The sequence below is a fragment of the Rhinoraja longicauda genome, chromosome 8 (genome assembly GCF_053455715.1).
Source record: "Rhinoraja longicauda isolate Sanriku21f chromosome 8, sRhiLon1.1, whole genome shotgun sequence".
Lineage (NCBI taxonomy): Eukaryota > Metazoa > Chordata > Chondrichthyes > Rajiformes > Arhynchobatidae > Rhinoraja > Rhinoraja longicauda.
The window spans coordinates 43,689,245-43,710,965 of record NC_135960.1 but is presented as its reverse complement, the minus strand read 5'-3'; the positions used below and the strand labels follow the sequence as shown (position 1 = coordinate 43,710,965).

The 21,721-nt window shown below is 45.3% G+C and overlaps 1 protein-coding gene across 4 annotated transcripts in view; it reads right to left on the bottom strand.

Annotated features, from left to right (window-relative positions):
• The window catches only part of csrnp3 (cysteine-serine-rich nuclear protein 3), a 91,548-nt gene that overhangs the window by 50,372 nt on the left and 19,455 nt on the right, over positions 1 to 21,721 (bottom strand). Inside the window, exon 1 of one of the 4 annotated variants that reach the window (XM_078403782.1) lies at positions 13,690 to 13,710. The exons of the other annotated variants lie outside the window; for them this stretch is intronic. The gene's annotated coding sequence lies outside the window, so the exon portion shown is untranslated. Of the gene's footprint in view, positions 1 to 13,689; positions 13,711 to 21,721 lie in introns of those variants that run through there. 4 annotated transcript variants of the gene reach the window in all.

The window sequence follows — 21,721 nt, the reverse complement described above, 5'->3', positions numbered from 1 at the left end:
GACCCAGTGGACCAAAGGGCCTGTTTCCGCGCTGTCTCTCTAAACTAAACTAAACGAATCAGCCTTTCAAATAGGCACAGGTCAATTTAACATTGTAATAAAAGCACAAACTAACACAAAAATAATGTGAATTCTCACTATTGCTCAAAAAGACAAAGTGCTGGAGTAATTCAGCAGGTTAGGTAGAATCACTGGGGAACATGAACACGTGACGTTTCAGATCGAGATACCTTTTCTGTCTGAAGAAGGGGCTCAACCCAAAACGTCACCTATGCATGTTCTCCAGAGGTGCTGCCTGACCCGCTGAGATACTCCAGCACTTTGTGTACTTTTATGTATTAACCAGCATCTGCAGTTGCTCATTTCTACTTCCCAGTTATTGCTACTTGGTGTTGATATGGCTGCATGTCAAAGTCAGAGCACAGAAACCGGCCCTTTGGCCCAATTCGTCCATGCCGACCAAGATGCTCCATCTACACTAGTCCCACCTGCCCATGTTTGGCCCATATATACCTCTAAACCTTTCCTATCCAATGTATCTATCCAAATTTATTTTAAGTGTTGTGATAGTACCCGCCTCAACTACCTCATCTGGCAGCTATTTCCATATGCCCTCCACCATCTGTGCGAAAAAGTGTCCCCTCGGGATCCTATTAAATCTTTCCCCTCTCACCTTAAACCCACGTCCTCTGATTCTTGATTCCCCTACTCTGGGGAAAAGCCTCTGCATTTACCCTATCTATTTCCCTCATGATCTTATACACCTTTATAAGATCAACCCTCAGCCCCGTGCGTTCCAAGGAATAGAGTCCTAGCCTGCTCAACCTCTCCCTACAGCTCAGGCCCTCGAATCCTGGCAACATCCTCGTAAACCTTCTCAGCACCCTTTCCATCGTAATGACACCCTTGATGGCAGGGTATCAAAATACATTTTTGATATCAAAGTATCAAAAGGATTTTTTTTCCCCACTCTGCCTGTGGCTGTGCAGATTTAGAGAATGTTATTGATCACTGCCTTGCTTTAATCAGAAGAATGCAATCAACAGCTATGACTGTAGCCACATGGACCTTGCTCCTTAGATCATTTGGCTTTCAGCTTTGCAACATTTGTGTCAACTACACCATATCATTCAGAAATGTATTTGTACAGGAATGTGTGACCTTCATGCCATCGTATTTGATTTTGAGATATTCAAAAAGTCTTTTTTTTAAATTCAGCAATATAAAATAGGTCAATGCTTGTTACGGTATTTTTACTGAAGCATAACAGGAGAGAAAATTAAACCTTAGCTAGGTGGTTAAACCTCCCATTAATAGATGCTATTTTAACGATCGCTTATTAAAATGTAAAGGAACTGAAACTGAAAGCACAAAGACAAAATGATGGAACAGAACTGCAATGCAATAGTTTCGATTTTAATTAGGTGATACAGCATGGAAAGAGGCCCTTCAGCCCATCGAGCCCATGCTGACCAGCAATCACCAGTTCTATGTTATCCCATTTTCTCATCCACTCCCTACACACTAGGGGCAATTTACAGAGGCCGATTAACCTACAAACCCACATGTCTTGCAAGTGTGTATTAGAGGCTGTTACTGTACCTGCCTGAATTACCTCCCCTGGCAGCTCATACAATGTTCTGCTTCGATGACTCTCTGACTGTGTCTGGGATCACCCACACTCCCCTTCTCCCCTCCCTCATCTCTACTACTCTCCCATTGGAATTCTTGCTTCCATGTTCAGTTGCCGGCTATTCCAAACAGAACCTCAGACAAAAGTCGGCGCAATCCAGCCTCGAGCATGGAAAAATGCTCTCGTCACTAGGCAACCAGCCATTAAATAGTTGCACCAGGGGACATGGTGGCAGCGTAAATCTCTGACACAGCATAAAAGCATGACTGACAAACCTGCACAATGTACTCTGGCCATCACAGAACAGTGGGCCATTAATACTGCAGCTACATAAAATCACTAAACAAAACCCAGCTTTCAAACACTAGGATAGTGGCAAGGATCTATATTTCTGCCAGATGTAATCTTTTACAGCAGCAAACAGGATGATTCTACTGCAAAATTTACAAAAAAACACAGCTTTTCATCTATTATTGTAAATCAGTTCAATTGCGTATTTCAAATTGTTGTTGGTGAACTCCATCCAAGGTTGAGAATCAAGTGTTTAATTGCCATATGTACCCAAAACTGAGCAATGAAATTCTTAGTGTCGAAACAAAGAACTGCAGATGCTGGTTAACACACAAAAGGCCACAAAGTGCTGTAGTAATTCAGTAGGTCAGGCAGTCTGAAGAAGTGTCCTGACCCAAAACGTCACCTATCAATGTCCTCCAGGGAAGGTGCCTGACCCACTGAATTACTCCAGCACTTTATGTCCTTCAATGAAATTCGAACCTGCCACAGCATAACAGGCCTGTAAACACAGTACTCATAGATAAACAACAGCACAATCAACAAAAAGACATTTCAATGAATCATAAACCCCAACATTAGTGTCAAACAGGCCGAAGTCCAAAGATATAAATTCAGTTGTGGACATAAGCCAATATGGACTGAAAGAGGATTTATAGCTGAACTGAACAGCACCCTCCAAAACAAAATGCAATCAGTATATTGTTCCTCCTGCCAGCTGTACACCACTCTCTGCATCAGCCTTCCCCATCACTCGCATAATGCACACCATCTGCTTCACACGCTCTAATTGAAACCTTCCAAAGTAATACAAATCTGTTCAGGCACATTAATGCGCACAAGTAGCACCTGGCTTTCACACTTTGCCCATGCACACACTGAAATAAATTTAATTTTCAGAAAATAGTTATGAAGCAATTCTGGGTGTTTGCAGTGTTAAATCATGGAATTTCAAAGAGTCCTACAGCATGAAAACAGGCCCTTCAACCCAATTAGCCCACCTCTCCTCACCTGGTTTACACCAAAGATAGACACAAAATGCTGGAATAACAGCGGGTCAGGCAGCATCCAATCTTTTACTCCAGAGATGTTGCCTGACCCGCTGAGTTATTCCAGCATTTTGTCTATCCACCTATCACTCAACCCGAAACGTCACCCATTCCTTCTCTCCAGAGATGCTGCCTGACCCGTTGAGTTATTCTACCATTTTGTGTCTATCTTCAGTGTAAACCAGCATCTGCAGTTCCTTCCTACACATTCCTACACAAAGGACCTGTTCCTGTGCTGTACTGTTCTATATTCTATTTAGTTGAATGCAAATTATAAATGGAGCAACTGGCTGCAGTTTTATCACCGTCGCCGTAGCAACATGGAGCGGTGTGTATTGATTTAGCACTCCAGGGAGCTAGAGCAAACGGCCTGGCTTAGTTTCCAGTCTTACACTATATGAAATAGAATATAAAAGCAAGCATGTAACACTGCTTTATAAGGTGCTGTTCAGTCCACATTTGGAGTATTGTGAGCAGTCTTGGACCCCATATTGAGGAGGGATGTGCCGGCATGGGAGAGGGTCCAGACGAAGTTTACGAGAATGATTCCAGGAATGATTGGGTTACCATATGATGAACATTTGATGGCTCTGGGCCTGTACTCGCTGGAGTTTAGAAGGATGAGGGGGGATCTCACTGAAACTTACCGAATGGTGAAAGGCCTTGAGAGAGTGAATGTGGAAAGGATGGTTCCATTAGTGGGAGAGGTTAGGACCAGAGGGTATAGCTCAGAATAAAAGTAACTTTAGAAAGGCGATGGAGGAATTTCTTTAGCCAGAGGGTGGTGAATTTGTGGAATTCAATGCCACAGTCGTGAGACCATCAATGTGTAAAGGTTGATAGGTTCTTGATTAGTAAGGGTGCCAAAGGTTACGAGAGAAGGCAGGAGAATGGGATTGAGAGGGAAAGATAGATCAATCAAACTTCCTCAAACTCAATTGCAACAAATCTGAAATCATCATCATTGGTCCAAAAATGCTCACCAAATCCACCCAAAACTTCATCCTCAACATTGATGGTCTCCCAGTATCCACCTCACCACACATCCGGAATCTTGGAATCATCCTTGATCAAACCCTCTCCTTCGACAAACACATCAAACACATCACAAAGACAGCCTTCTTCCACCTCAAAAACATTGCCCGTCTCCGTCCATCCCTCTCCTCCACAGCTGCAGAAACCCTCATCCATGCCTTCATCACCTCCCGTCTGGACTACTGCAACAGCCTCCTCTATGGCGCACCCTCAAAAATCATCAATAAACTTCAATACTGCCCGTCTACTCACACACACCTCGATCCGTGACCATATCACCCCCGTCCTTTATAAACTCCCCCAGAGAATCCAGTACAAAATCCTCCTCATAACCTACAAAGCCCTCCATAACCTGGCCCCATCCTACCTGACCGACCTCCTCCACAGGCACACTCCCACCTGCACCCTCCGCTCTGCCGCTGCCAATCTCCTATCCCCCCACATCCGGACTAAACTCAGATCCTGGGGGGACAGGGCTTTCTCCATCGCTGCTCCCACCCTATGGAACTCACTACCCCAAACCGTTAGAGACTCCCCCACACTCACCACATTCAAAACATCGCTGAAGTCTCACCTGTTCAGAACTGCCTTCAACCACTGAAGGTCACCTCACCTTCTGTCTCCTTTCTCTGTTCATTTATTTATTTATTTACTTATTTATCTATTTATTCATTTCCCTATGTTCTCAAAATCTCTGTAAAGCGTCTTTGAGTATATGAAAAGCGCTATATAAATAAAATGTATTATTATTATTATTATTATGATTGAATGGCGGAGCAGACTTGATGGGCCGAATAGTTTAATTTATCGTTGTCACGTGTACTGAGGTACGGTGAAAAAAGCATTTTTGTTGCGTGTTGACCAGTCAACGAAAAGAATATACATGATTACAATCAAGTGTCCACAGTGTACAGACCAGAATAAAGAGTATAAAGTTCAATGCAAGATAAAGTCAAATAATGTCTGATTAAAGATAGTTTGAGGGTCTGTAATGGGGCAGATAGTAGCTCAGATCTGCTCTCTAGTTGGTTGGGTCAGTGGATGGTTCAGTTGCCTGATAACAGCTGGGAAGAAACTGTCCCTGAATCTGGAGGTGTGCATTTTCACACTTCTGTACCTCTTGCCTGATGGGAGGGGTACTTAATTATGCTGATGGCCTTGTCAAGGCAGCATGAATGGCCAATTATAGATACAAAATGTTGGAGTAACTCAGCGGGACAGGCAGCAACTCTGCAGAGAAGGAATGGATGACGTTTCGGGTCGAGACCCTTCTCCAGATCTGAAGAAGGGTCTCGACCCAAAACATCACCCATTCCTTCTCTCCAGAGATGCTGCCTGTCCCACTGAGTTACTCCAGAATTTTGTGTCTATCAGCATCTGCATTTCCTCCCAACACATGAATGGCCTATTTCTTCTCCCACAACTTATGATCTTTTGATAAATATGAGCAGTATTGGTGTCAATTAAAGGAAACATGCCCATTAATGGAAACATGATCCAGGATGCGGACATTTGCAATGGTATCCAAGCCCCCGATTCTGCATGTCTCTGTTGCAGCTTGTGGCAAGCCACAGCCCTGCAGTCCGCCAGAACTGGGGATTCCGATCTGACAGCAACAGTGCTTGCTTCAACGCCTTTATCCCGTGTGCACCCACAAGTTCAGACTACAATTAAAACTGTACCGGTGCTCTCCACACCAAGCCAGCTCTGCCAGGTGCAAGGCCGGTGCAAGAAACCCATCTCAGTCCAGTGTCAGTCCACTGCCCATGACACTAAAAGCCAGGGTCTGCTGTGTGCTCTGTTTTACAGAGACAAGCAGCCAAGATAAATCAAAGACTCGTCCCACCCCGGTTATTCCTACTTCTCCCCACACCCGTACGGCAGAAGGTACAGAAGCTTGAAAGCCCGCACCACCAGAATCAGGAGCAGTTTCTTCCCCTCTGTTATCAGGCTTCTGAATTGTCCTTCCATAAGATAGGATACAGTCCGATTGACCTCTACCCCATTGCGGACATTGGACTGTCTATGGAACTGATGCACTACAAAGCAGAGAACTATATTCTGCACTCTGTATCTTCCTCTTTGCTCTACCTATTGTACTTGAGGTTAACTTGATTGTATTTATGTATGGTATATCTGATTTGACTAGATAGTATGTACAACAAAGCTTTTCACTATACCTCGGTGCAAGTGACAATAATAAACCTAAACCAAACCTAAACATGGATATGAGGAAAATAGATGGATTTGCAGGGATTGATATTGATAGTGCAGAGATTAGTTAACAGCATCATGTTTGGCACGGACATTGGGCACTGAAGGGCCTGTTCCTGGGTTGTTCTATGTAACTTTTTATCAGCTTGTCCATTTCAAATGTTATTTTTATGTGGGTCTCCAGCTCTCTGTAAAAATGTTATAACCAATTCAGTCCCCATAATATAATATAATTTATTGACCATGTTACATAGAACAGTACAGCACAGGAACAAGCCCTTCGGCCCCCAATGTGTGTGTTGAACATGATGCCAAGACCAACTCTCATCTACCTGCAGGTATGCAAGTGCAAAGAAATGCCAATCAAAAAAGATAGCTTTGTCCCTTAGTCATTCTGTAATAGGTTTAGTTAGTTTAGTTTAGAGATATAGGCCCTTCAGCCCACTGAGCCCATGCTGACCAGTGATCCCCATACACTAGCACTATCCTACACACTAGGGACAATTAACCTACAAACGTGTCCATATTTGGGGCAGTAGTGGCGCAGCAGTAGAGTTGCTGCCTTACAGTGTCAGATACCTGGGCTCAATACTGACTACGGGTGCTGTCAGTACGGAATTTGTATGTTCTTTCCATGACCACGTGGGTTTTCTCTGGGTGCTCTGGTTTCTTCCCACACGCCAAAGACATACAGGTTTGTAGGTTAATTTGGGTTTGGTAAAAATCTAAATTGTTGCTAGTGTGTAGGATAGTGCCAGTGTATGGGGATCACTGGTCGGCGCGGACTCGGAAGGCCAAAGGTCCCCTTTGTGTGCTTTATCTCTAAACTACTTATTGTAGTCATTAAGAAATTGTGTGAGACCCTCTCTCACTACTTCCCCTCTATGTGCCCCCTTGCTCCACTGGTTTGGAGAGTCCGGACCCGAAACATCATCCGTCCATTCCCTCCACAGATGCTGCCTCACCCACTGAGTTCCTCCACCAGCAAAAAAAATTGAGGTTAGTAGTGACATGCTGGCTTAATCAGAGCTATTGTTTAAAATTAATCACACACCCCATTATAAACATAAACTGTAAACCGAACAACATTTCCCATTTGTGAATTAACCATTCCCTCCATTGATGCTGCCTGACTTGCTGAGTTCCTCCAGCACTTTGTGTTTTATTTATAATTTGCAAGGAGTTTTGAACCATTTAACTGGTTCACTGAGTGTCTGGAATTGGCAGAAAGCCTGGCCATGAGTCTTTCCCTGCCTGCTGACTGCTGCAACTCAGCAGCCCGCCTGTTTATGCTTCACACATTTCCTGGCCTTCAGTCAACATGACTGCCAGACTTGGCTTTCATTCAGAAGGCACAGTGGCATAGCGGGCAGAGCCGCTGACTCATAGCGCCAGAGACCCGGGTTGGATCCTGACCTCGGGTGCTGTCTGCGTGGAGTTTCAACATTCTCCCCGTGACCTTGTGATATCAGGTAACGAGCCGAGGCAGAAAAAATCCATCAGAACCTTAGACCAGATGAACATAGAGCATGGAACATAGAACAGTACAGCACAGGAACAGGCCCATCAGCCCGCAACGTCCATGCCGACCATCACTTATCTGTCTGCAAATAATCCATATCCCTCCATTCCCTGTATATCCATTTGCCTATCCCAAAAGTATCTTGAAGGCCACCATCATATCTGCCTTCACCACCACCCCTGGCAGCTTGTTCCAGGCACTCACCACTGTAAAAAGACCTTGACCCGCATATCTCCTTTAAACTTTGCCCCTCTCACCTTACACCTATGTCCTCTGGTATTTGATTTTCCCATCCTAGGTAAAAGATTCTGACTGTTCACCTTATCTACGCCTCTCATTATTTTATATAGTTTTATCAGGTCTCTCCGCAAACAAACCTTCCCTTTCTCTCCCACACTCTTCCCTGTGCATGACTCAGAAACACTGATGGAAATGCCCATTTCTCCCCTCCCCTCTTTCCGAATATATTCCTTCCTCTGGCTTCACAATTTGTTCATCATCTATCCGCATGTCACACTTTGTTGCTTCATCTCTGGCCTTCATCCAACCATCTGCCTATCAACCCCCCCCCCCCCCCCCCCTCACCTGTATCCACTTATTGCCATCTGAAGAAGGGTCCTGACATGAAACATCACCTATCCACGTTCTCCAGAGATGCTACCTGACCCGCTGAGTTACTCCAGCACTTTTAGACTTTACTTAACTTTAGATTTTACTTTCGTGATGCAACGTGGAAACAGGCCATTCGGCCCACAGAGTTCATGCCAACCAGCGATCACCCCATACACTAGCACTACCCTACACACAAGGGACATTTTACAATTTTCTATCGAAGCCAATTAACCTACAAACCTGTACTTCTTTGGAGGGTGGGAGGAAACAGGAGCACAGGGAGAATGTGCAAACTCCATACAGACAGCACCCATAGTCAGCATTGAACCTGGGTCTCTGGCGCTGTAAGGCAGTAACTCTACCGCTGCGCCATGGTGATTTTTTAAAAATCAGATGGTATCGCCATATCTCATTAAAAATACATTAAATTTCTGAATGTGTTAATTTTAGTTTAACTAGGATACAGACACACCAAGGAACTGTTCAGGAATTGTGAGATTCAATGCTGTCTGCAGACAGATGCAATACAGGAATCATATGACAGCATTAAAAAACAGGTTGAGGATAAATAATATTTCACAGCAACCCTAACTGCTTGTGATAATGGGTGGGAACAGCAAATAGCTGAAGCTGCTTTCACAAGGGTACTGTCGTAGGCAAATATGTCTTTTAGTGTGACTCATGTGTTCTGTTTTATCTATTTAGTTATGAGTTGCAAGTGGTCATGACTCAGAAACACTGATGGAAATGAATAAACAAAAGTACCATTCATTCCCGTCGCTGCTACAGACTATATGACCAGCTTCATTTCACATAAACAAATAAGGAACTGCAGATGCTGGTTTACATTTTTTTAAAAGACACAAAGGGCTGGAGTAACTCAACAGGCCAGGCAGCATTGTTGGAGAACGTGGAGAGGTAACATTTCGGGTCAGGTAAGAAGGGTCCCGACTCGAAACACTGCCTAACATGTTCTCCAGAGATGCTGCCTGACCTGCTGAGTTACTCCAGCACTTTGTGTCCTTTATCATTTCAAATATCTTCAGATCATGCAAAATATGAATGCAAAGGGATACAATTGGGACGTTTGGACAGAGATATGGATAGGAAGAGTTTAGAGGGCTATGGGCCAAATGCAGGGAAATTGGACTAGCCCAATATGCCAACTTGGTCAGCATGGACAGGGTGGGCCGAAGAGTCTGTTCCTGTGATGCACAGCTCTTTGACTGAAAGTATTCACTATGGTAGGTAAATCTTTATAAAAACCTTCTTAAAATGCATATCAGATAAAATTTCCCTCTTTATGGCCTGCTTTATGGGTAAAGAATAATTTTATTCTTTTTCAAACTCTCAGTGATCTTTGAGAATCTGGAGGCCCACCACTGCCACCGACATGACCTCCCTTGGTCTCAGTGACCTATCTGGTCCATTTCATTTTACACATTTCCACCCTCCTCCCTTCTCCTTCCATCAGAACAAGCACTGGTCCCACCTCAGTCACATACAACAGTTCAATCGCCTTCATCTAAAAAAATCCCAACGTGACATCACGCCAGTCATATGTTCTTAAAAAGATTGCTGTATTTTTAAATTAAATGCTTTCATGTTTATCTTACACCCGAAAGATGGATAAATTTAGTTAACCTACAGTGGTGGCATGGTGGCGCAGTGGTAGAGTTGCTGCCTTACAGAGCCAGAGAACTAAGTTTGATCCTGACTACGGATGCTGTCTGTACAGAGTTTGCACATTCTCCCTGTGACCGCGTGGGTTTTCTCCGGCTTCCTCCCACATCCCAAAGACATACAGGTTTGCAGGTTAATTGGCTTCTGTAAATTGTCCCTAGTTTTCATACCCGATATATAAAGATGCCATTCGGCTGGAGAGAGTTGTAAGGAAGATTTACGAGAATGTTGCCAGAACTTAAGGGCCTGAGGTACTGTGCTACTAATACTGCATTGCCACTTTCCGGAATGATGGACTTGGACCCCAAGATCCCTCTGTGCATCAGTACTGTTAAGGGACATGCCATTGATCGTATATATCACCCTTACATTTGACCTCACACTTGCTTGGATTAAACCCCATCTGCCATTTATATATAAATTATATATATATATATTTTTTTTTTAATTTAAAATTTAAAAAATATATATATATTTTAAAAAATGTTATTTATTACACACACGTTCAGATATCTATGACTCTATGCAGTGTTCTATTTTTCCCTGCTTTTGATGCTTCACTTTGATGAGATAAGAGAAAAAATAGTTATTGATTCATTCAGCACAAAAACAAACCCTTCAGCCCAGCTCGCCCAAGCTGACCAAGATGTCCCATCTAAGCTAATCTCATTTGCCTGCATTTGGCCCATATATTCCTCTAAATCTCCAATGTCTTTTAAATGGCGTTAGAGTAAAAGCTTTTCAGCAAATGAAGTTTTTACTATGACATAAAAGAACATAAATTTACCAATATGTCATAATCTTTTGTACCGTCAGTAGTAACATCCATGAAGGGTATGTTTCTAATTGTGTGAAGCACCATCTGGATAGATGGCCATGAAAGATGAGTTTCAAGCCTAGAAATTAGCTGTCGCTAATGCAAACAAACCCGCTCAAAAATCGTCCTTCACTATTTAGCCAATGATTTAACCTATTTAAATAAACAGTTTGATGCCTACATTAAGGTGATGGAGAAAAGAATGGCATGTAAATACATGTGTCTGGTCTCACTGCCAACAATAACTTTGAACAATTGGTGTGGTATGAAGGCAGAGATAAGCCCCATCTTCATTGAACACAAAAAAAATATCCATATATGATCCAGAGAAATGGATAAAGTGAACACTCACGCCTCTCTCTCCAGAGTAGAGGACTAAAACTAGAGGGCACAGGTTTAATGTGAGAGGGGAGAGGTTTAAGAGGGACCCTAAGAGTCAAGTGGCTGGAATGAGCTGCCAGAGGAAGCTATGAAGCAAATGCAATTTATTCAGAATAAAGTTTATTTTGGGAAAAAAAGGCAATTACTACTTTTAAAAGACATTTGGACAGATATATAGATAGGGTTTAGTGGCCAACTGCAGGCAAATGGGACTTGCTTGGTTGGCATGGACAAAATGGGCCAAAGGGCCAGTTTCCCGTGTTGTACGAGTTTTAATGTGCATCTCTCACTCAATCGTGGCTATTGGATCCATAGCCAAGTTAAAACAAAAATCTCAGGTGCTGCCAACATTTGGGGCAGCACAGCGGCATACCGGTAGAGTTGCTGCCTTACAGCGCCAGAGACCAGAGTTCATTCCTGGCTATGGGTGCTGTCTGTATGGAGTTTGTACGTTCTCCCTCTGACCACCTGGGTTTTCCCCAGGTGCTCCGGTTTACTCCTACACTCCAAAGATCTACAGGTTTGTAGGTCAATTGGTTTCTGGAAGTTGTAAAATTGTCTCTAGTGTATAGGACAGTGCTAGTGAACGAGTGATCACTGGTCGGTGAGGACTCAGTGGCTGAAGGGCCTGTTTCTGCACTGTATCTCTAAAGTAAAATGAATTAATTTGAAAGATAAAATTGGTTGTCCCGCTGCGCATTAAAATGCACGGCTGTCTTGCTTTGCCAATGGCCAACTAAATGCCCAACCCAAGTTTCCCAACCGACCCTTGCTGATCCTGCATGCTGAAGGTATTTATTCACAAAATGCTGGAGTAACTCAGCAGATCAGGCAGCATCTCAGGAGAGAAGGAATGTGTGATGTTTCGGGTCGAGACCCTTCTTCAGACTGATGGCAGGGGGGCGGGACAAAGGAAGGATATAGGTGGAGACAGGAAGATAGAGAGAGCTAATGAAGCCTCCTCAGATCCCCAGTTGCCTCCTGGTTCTTGCCTACCCTTGCCGGTTGATATAATTGTTTAAGAGATTATTCGATGCTGAATATACAAAATCTTGTGGGGAATCGAGTGTTTTCCCCAGGGTAGGGGAATCAAGAACTGGAGGACATATGTTGAAGGTGAGAGGGGCATGATTTACATACATAGATACATAGACAATAGGTGCAGGAGGAGGCCATTCGTCCCTTTGAGCCAGCACCGCCATTCAATGTAATCATGGCTGATCATCCACAATCAGTACCCCATTCCTGCCTTCTCCCTATACCCCTCGATTTCACTAACCCTAAGAGCTCTATCCAACTCTCTTTTGAATGCATCCAGTGAATCGGCCTCAACTGCCTTCTGAGACAGAGAATTCCACAAATTCACAACTCTCTGGGTGAAAAGGGTTTTCCTCATCTCATTTCTAAATGGCCTACCCCTTATTCTTGAACTGTGGCCCCTGGTTCTGGACTCCCCCAAAATCGGGAACATGTTTCCAGCATCCAGCGTGTCCAATCCCTTAATAGGACATCAGGTTAATAGGAACCTGATGGCCAACTTTTACACAGAGGGTGGTGGGTCTATGGAACGAGCTGCCAGAGGAGATAGTTGAGGCAGGTAGATAACAACATTTAAAAGACATTTGGAGAGATGAAAGGTTAGGAAATGGTTTAGAGGGATATGGGCCAAATGCAGGCAAATGGTACATGTTGGTCGGGTTGGACAAATTGGGCCGAATGGCCTGTTTCCCTACTGTGTGACCGACCATGCCTACATTGCCTTTGATCTCATTTGCACTCGTCCCTGTGAATCTTTCTGGTTTAAAGGGACTATGAAATGTCTTTTTGAAATCAACATACATAGATTGTGGAGGCTTTGGAGAGGGTGCACAGGTGGCTTACTAGAATGCTACCTGGATTAGAGGCCATTAGCTACAGGGAGAGGATGGACAGACTTGCATTGTTTTTTCGGAAATACCGGAGGTTGAGGGGGAGACCTGATCGAAGCATATACAATTATGAAGGTTAGTTGAGGTAGAACCTTTTTCCCAGGGTGGAAATGCCAAAGACCAGAGCTTTAAGGTGAGAGGGGCAAAGTTTAAAGGGGTGGGGGATCTGGAACACGCTGCCAGGGCTGGTGGTAGAGGCAGATACAATAGATAGGCTTTTAGATAGGCACATGGATATGCAGAGAATGGAGGGATATAGATCACGTGCAGGCAGAGATTAATTTAGCTTGGCATCATGTTCGGCACAGACACTGTGGGCCAACGTGCCCCTTCCTGGGCTGTACAGTTCTATCACGCTACAAATTCTGGAGGAGATTCTTTGTCTCTTACTGACAGCAACACCCAAGAAGGTAAAGAGAGCGTTTGAAAGAGGCAATTCAGATAATATGGTTCGATCACATTGGTGTTGCAAATAGGTCACGACAATTTTGCTTGATAAAATAAAGGCCGCTTAGGTTTCTTACCCCTTGTTCGTGAGACAGATACCATCTCTCCCTCTCCGACCTCCCGTCCAAATGAGGACCTTTCATTGGCAGAGCCCGCGGGCAGGCAGCCTATTGCCAGCTTTGTTCATGTTTCTCGGCAACTGGTTGCTAGGTGATGAATGACAGCAGAGGGAGATGCCTCTCCTTCTAATGCTCTCATTTTCAAACCTTCCATCCCAGGAAGATTTCTGCAGTCGGCACCTGCTTCTGGCAAACCAACGTCATACACATCCATGGAATCATTTAGTCTGCAGGAAGCTGCAGACATCCATCCCCATATAATCCACACACTCCTCCTGCCACAATTACCATTACTAGGTTTAGAGAGGATCTCCCAATAACCTTGGGAATAACAGAGGTTTAATAGATTTATGTGGTCGAAAGGAACTGCAGATGCTGGTTTATATATATTTTTTAAGACACGAAGTGCTGGAGGAACTCAGCGGGTCAGGCAGCATCTGCGGAGGGAATGGACAGATGATATTTTGGGTCAGGATCCTTTTTCAGACTGATGGAGTAGGGGGGAGAAAGCTGGGCCAGAGGGGTGGGGGCGGGACAATGCCTGGCAAGTGATAGGTGGATACATGTGAGGGGATCATTGGCAAATGAGTGGAGTAAGTGACAAAGGCTGGAGGTAAAGAGGAAACGAAAGGGTGTCAGATAAGGAGAATCAGTCTGACGAAGTCCCGACAAAAACGTCACCTACCCATGTCCTCCAGAGATGCTGTCTGACCTGCTGAGTTACTCCAGCACTTTGTGTCTGAATAGTTTTATTGCAACTTGAATATCCGAGTTAGCCTCATGCAGAATCATTTAAATGTAGCCTCATCAAAATTGTGACTTTTTGCTATTCAAGCACAAAGATTACATAAAGATTTGCATTGATTAAAAAAAACCCTTATGAATGATTGAAATTGCCATATCAATTAAATTACACCAAACATTTGCTTTTATATACAAGTGCTCTCCGGCCTACGTAAGAATGACATCCTATGGACCTTTGTGTACGTTGGATGTTACGCAAATCGGAAACGGAAGTGGTCCTGCGTACAAGTAAATCTACTGTTCAACGCGGTGAACGCGGAGGGAGCTGCGGCGGGGGGGACCGGGGCGGGGGGGGACCGGGGCGGGGGGGGACCGGGGCGGGGGGGGACCGGGGCGGGGGGGGGGGACCGGGGCGGGGGGGGGGGACCGGGGCGGGGGGGAGACCGGGGCGGGGGGGGACCGGGGTGGGGGGGACCGGGGCGGGGGGGGGACCGGGGCGGGGGGGGGACCGGGGCGGGGGGGGGACCGGGGCGGGGGGGGGACCGGGGCGGGGGGGGGACCGGGGCGGGGGGGACCATGGGGGGGAGCATCCACAAGAACAGCCGACTGGCCTGTGGAAACGGCCGCAGGCGACGGCAGTAGTGTACTACTATCGAGAAGTGCAACTCGGAATACAGCAGTAGGTTTAAAGAATTGCTTGCATGTGCAAATTCATTTAAGTCATCTATTACATATTATTTAAAAAAATCTTAATCAAACATGGAGAATACATTTCCTTTTCGTATAATTGCCAGCCTTGATTTTACCTGCGTTCATATTTGGAGACAAGATAATTACAGATATAGAAAGCAGATGTTTTATTCCTTACTGTGGGGTCTCAGAGAAATACACTCATTGCCTCAATGCTGTTCTATCTTCAGGAAAGGCAGGCCTGTGGGAATGGGCAGTTTGCAGGGGCAGGGAGGTGACAAAACAACTGGTTGCATTATGGCCTAGTCCAGCATCTCGAACACCCAGGAAGAAAGGAGATTACAGAGAGTGGTGGACACCATCATGGGCACTGACCTCCCCACCATCAAGAGGTCTACAGAGAGTGATGGACACTGCCCGGCCCATCATGGGCACTGACCTCCCCACCAACAAGGGGTCTACAGAGAATGATGGACACTGCCCGGCCCATCATGGGCACTGACCTCCCCACAATCAGGAGGCCTACAGAGAGTTTTATTCACAAAATGCTGGAGTAACTCGGCAGGTCAGGCAGCATCTCGGGAGAGAAGGAATGGGTGACGTTTCGGGTCGAGACCCTTCTTCAGACCAGCATCTGCAGTTATTTTCTTATATTCTTGGTCTACAGAGAGTGATGGACACTGCCCGGCCCATCATGGGCACTGACCTCCCCACCATCAAAGGGCTACAAGAGGCGCTGCCTCAAAATGTCAGCCAATATCATCAAAGATCCACACCACCCTGGCCATGCTCTCATCTCGCTGCTACCATCGGGAAGGTCCAGGAGCCCGAAAACCCTGACCTCCAGGTTCAAGAACAGCTTCTTCCCAGCCATCATCAGGCTCTTGAACACTGCACACTAACCTCAGCAACTGTGATCTTCTACGGACTGTGTCTTTGGTTGCCTTATGGACTATGGTTTTTTTGCATTAATATTGTGGTTATTAGCTTATTGAATTTATGTTTATTATATATTATCTGTGCGTAATTGCATTTATGAGCCTGTCAACCTGCAAGTATGAATTGTCGGTACAGACATCAATTAAACACACTAGATACTTTACTCTTGACAGCATCCCTTTAACTTTATTCCAATTCAACACTTAATATAGCTGGGTTTCCTGAGCCAGCTGGATGAAGCAGAATCCAATGATGTTTTAAGAGGACAAGCATATATTCAAAAGCAGTTACTGCTCACCACCCCACCACTTCCAGGCCCACTTCAAGCCCATAAAAAGACACCCCACCCTATATCCTCCAGACACATAGATTAAACCTTCAATCTTTTCTCACCTCCAATTTTGTCTTTCCCCCCACCTCTTTTAGTCTGCAGAAGGGTTCCGACCTGAAGTCACCCTTCAGAGGTTCTGCCTGACTTAGGTCTGCATTTTGTGTCTTTCTTCGGTATAAATCCCCGTCTGCAGTTCCTTCCTGCACATTCAACCTGCAATGTTTGATTTGCCATCCTCTGATCTTCCACTTTTCCGCTCTATCACAAGAATAAAGTTTAGAGAGACACCAGCTGAAAGCAGGCAAATGGGATGTCTTGGTTAGCAAGGATGAGTTGGGCCGAAGGGCCTCTTTCTATTCTGGATACCGTACTGTCCTGAACTGCAGATGCTGGTTTATATCAAAGATCGACACAGTGCTGGAGTCACCCAGCAGGTCAGGTAGCATCTCTGGAGAAAAAGAGTGGATGGCATTTCAGGTCAGGACCCTTCTTCAGACTAGAAACAGTAGAACATATAGAACAGTACATGGGCGGCACAGCGGTTTAGTGGTGGAGTTGCTGTCTCACATCCCAAGGTCAGGATCGAACTGGCGCTGAGAAGAGACACTGTCACAAATGTAAACACCAGAAAAGAGGGGAGGGCAGCTAATGTTATTCCTATAATCAAAGAAGCGAAACAGGGTAAGTCCATAGAACTGTAGGCCTGTTAATCATAGTCATACAGCATGGAATCAGGCCCTCAACCCAACGTCCCCACTGACCAACATGCTCCATCTACACTAGTCCCACCTGGCTGCTTTTGGCCCATATCCCTCTAAACCTGTCTTATCCATGTACTTGTCTAAATGTTTCTTAAACAATGTTTTATTTGTCAGAAAGGCATCACAGCGCCATAACATCAGTCTGAAAAAGAGTCTCGACCCGAAATGTCACATATTCCTTCTCTCCAGAGATGCTGCCTGACCCGCTGAGTTGCTCCAGCATTTTGTGATACCTTCGATTTGTTCCAGCATCTGCAGTTATTTTCCTACACATTCCTCATAGCGCCAGAGACACACGTCCGATCCTGACTTCAGGTGCTGTCTGTGTGGAGTTTGTATGTTCTCCCTGTGATTGTGTAAGTTTCCTCCCACATCACAAAGACGTGCGGGTTTGTAAGTTGTTTGGCCCTCTGTAAATTGCCCTTAATTTGTAGGGAGTGGATATAAAAGTGGGATAACATGGAACTAGTGTGAGGGGGTGATCGATGGTTGGTATGGACGTGGTGGGCCGAAGGGCCAGTTTCCGCGCTGTATCTCTAAAACTAACCTCAGAGTAAAATTAAGTCAGAAGATCTCCTCGTACAGAATCGATCGCCACATGCAGTGATTTCATACAATATTGACAGGATGGGAAGGCTTCTTTTACCAAATGCAAATATAAAAATGTATCTCTAAATATGGTAATTTTATTTGGCTGCTTGCTACACTTTGTTTTTCTTCCTGCATTTCCTGTGGCACACAGCTGCTGCCTGGGTCAATGTTAACTGCAAAGCCATCATTTGTGCAATAAAAAGCTACGGCAGATTCAAAGGTTTTCTGCCAAACACCATGAAAGCTGCTGCGGAGTTTTTGAGGGCCAAAAATCGTAGAGCTGTTCAGCCTGTAAACAGGTCCTTCGACCCACGTTGTTACACTTATGAAGTACAGACTTTCACCACGGGTTCTCAATAACTTAACCCAGCCTCAACAACGAAACCTCACCACCCACCTCTTGTACCAGTCCCTCCAGATTCAGGGATCAGTCTCACCCCGGTCACTCCCCTTTTCTCCCCTCTCCCATCAGGCAAGAGGTATAGAAGTTTGAAAACACATACGTGAGACTTTAGAGGTACAGTGCGGGAACAGGCACTTCAGCCCACCGAGTCCACGCTAACCACCGATCGCTCCGTACACTAGCATTATCCTACACACAAGGAACAATTTACAATTTTACTGATGCCAATTAACCTACAAAAGTGTTTGCCTTTGGAGCATGGGAGGAAGCCAAAACACCCAGAGAAAACCTATGCAATCATAGGGAGAACGTACAAACTCCACACAGACAGCACCCATAGTCAGGATTGAAACGGGGTCTCTAGTGCTGTAAGGCAGCAGCTCTACCTACCGCTGTGCTGCTGTTCTGCCTTTAAATACAGCCAGATTCAAGACTATTGGTAACTGAGCCATCCTATCGCCAACTAGAGAGCAGTGCTGATCTCCCACCTACCACATTAGAGACCCTCAGACAATCTTTAATCGGACTTTACCTTGCACTAAACGCAATTCCCTTTACGTGTACACTGTGGATGACTTGAGATGGGGGGGGGGAGAGAAGAAATGCAGGACTTGCTTAAAATTAGACAAATCAACATTTAAAGAGAATGTGCTTATGTATGGCGATATTGTACTGGAGTGTGTGTAAGAAAGGAATTTCACTCTGCTTTTGCACGTGCAAATAAAAGCACCTTTGAACCTTTTTTGAACCTTGGCATCTTTTCAATATGATTTCTGGGGATGGATTCTGCAGCCTCTGGTCTGTTGTCAACAGATACCTTGAGTATTTACAGCTGCACCAGACGCAAGTAGCCAAGGTCACATTCTCTCTACACTTGGTTAGTTTGTCTGTTATCTGCTTCCTTTATTTTAGTCATTAAAATATTAATCTCAACTCTCACAGCAAAACCGGAGCAAAGTATCCTTTCCGTAACCTTGCAATTTCAGTATCACATCTCATCCCTCGGTAACCTTATCCCCACAGTATTTTGACTGGTATTGTGCCATTAAATATGTTGACACAGGCTCAAATGTTGCCCATTCCACTCCCTGTCACGTCCGACTTTAGTTGACTGCCAGGGGAAATTTATAACATAATAGGCCAGCACACCAAAACCATATTCTACAATACAATTTCAATTTAGTTTCAAGAAGGGTCCCGACCTAAAACGCCACCCATCCTTTTTCTCCAGAGATGCTGCCTGATCCGCTGAGTTACTCCAGCACTTTGTGTCTGTCATTTGGTATAAACCAGCATCTGCAATTCTTTGTTTATTCAATTTAGTTTAGTTTAGTTTAGAGATCCAACGTGCAAACAGGCCCTTTGGCTCACCGAACAACGATCACCCGCGCACTAGTTTTATCCTACACACTGAGGATAATTAACAAAAGTCAATTAACCTACAAACCCGCACGTCTTTGGGATGTGGGGGGAAACTGGAGCACCTGGAGAAAACCCACGCAGTCACTGGGAGAACATACAAACTCCATAAAGACAGTACCCTTAGCAGGGATTGAACCCGGGTCTCTGCCGCTGTGAGACAGCAGTTCTACCATTGGGCGTACCACTCTTTTTTTTCTTTAAACACAGGGGATGGTGGGTGTATGGAACGAGCTGCCGGAGGTGGTCGTTGAGGCAGGTACTATCAGAATGTTTAAGACATTTGGACCAGTACATGAATAGGTCAGGTTTAGAGGGACATGGGCCAAATGTGGGCAGGTGGGACAAGTGTAGATGGGGCATGTTGGTCAGCATGGGTAAGTTGAGCCGAAGGGCCTGTTTCCATAATGTTTGACTCTATGACTCCATGAGAGAAGATGGGTGTAGCATGGGAAAGTAGACTTGTGACTGGGAACTTGTGGTTGGTGGGGGGGATAGTGAACACAAGGAATGGCAGATGCTAGAATCTTGCGTAGAATACAGGGTTAGTTAACTGCCAGGTACCTATTACATCTTTTCTCCCTCCACCTCATCTTAAAACTATGCCCTCTGGCTCTCGATTTCCCTACTCTGAGCAAGAGACTCCGCAGGTATCACAAAATGATGGAGTAACTCAGCAGGTCAGGCAGCATCTTGGAGAAAAGGAATGGGTGACGTTTCGGGTCGAGACCCTTCTTCAGACTGATGTCAGGGGGGGGCGGGACAAAGAAAGGATATAGGTGGAGACAGGAAGACAGTGGGAGAACTGGGAAGGGGGAGGGGAAAGAGAGGGACAGAGGAACTATCTAAAGTTAGAGGTCAATGTTCATACCGCTGGGCTGTAAGCTGCCCAAGCGAAATATGAGGTGCTGTTCCTCCAATTTCCAGTGGGCCTCACTATGGCACTGGAGGAGGCCCATGACAGAAAGGTCAGACTGGGAGTGGGAGAGGGAGTTGAAGTGCTCAGCCACCGGGAGATCAGGTTGGTTAAGGCGGACTGAGCGAAAGTGTTGAGCGAAACGATCGCCGAGCCTGCGTTTGGTCTCGTCGATGTAGAGAAGTTGACATCTGGAACAGCGGATACAATAGATGAGGTTGGAGGAGGTGCAGGTGAACCTCTATCTCATCTGGAAAGACTATTTGGGTCCTTGGATGGAGTCGAGGGGGGAGGTAAAGGGACAGGTGTTGCATCTCCTGCGGTTGCAGGGGAAAGTGCCTGGGGAGGGGGTGGTTTGGGTAGGAAGGGACGAGTGGACCAGGGAAGTACGGAGGGAACGGTCTCTGTGGAACGCAGAAAGGGGAGGAGATGGGAAAATGTGGCCAATGGTGGGGTCCCGTTGGAGGTGACGGAAATGTTGGAGGATAATTTGTTGGTTACGCTGGCTGAGGTACAGCAAAAGGCTAATCAGTCAGCGGAAAGAATATACACCATGACAATTGTGTCATCCACAGTGTACAGATACATGATAAAGCGAATCACATTTAGTGCAAGATATAGTCCAGTAAAGTCCGATTAAAGATAATCGGTGGGGGGGGGGGGGGTCTCCAATGAGGTAGATGGTAGCTCAGGACTGCTCTGAAGTTGTTGAGGGGATGGTTCGCCGTATCAGACATTCTTTCACTCATTCATCTTTGCTACTCCCTACATGGACTTATTTGCCTTCTCTCAGCTCTGAAGAGACCCAAAACTGAAACATTACATTAACTCTTTCTCTAGCCATGGACAGTGTCTGACTTGCTGGGTTTTTCAAGCATTTTGAGTTTTTATTTTTTACAGTTACATCCAAACTGTAAGCCACTTCTGAAGAAAGCCTCGAGTCACACAGCATGGGCACTGGCCACTCAGCCCCTTGTCCATGCCAACCCGGACACCCCATCTACGCTAGTCCTATTTACCCATATCCCTCTAAACCTTTCCTTTCCATGTACCCGTCCAAATCCCATTTAAACGTTATAGTACCCAATTACCTCCTCATTCCATATACTCAACCCTCTGTGTGTGAAAAAGTTGTCCCTCAGGTTCCCATTAAATCTTTCCCCTCTCACCATCAACTTGTCCTCTGGTTCTTGATT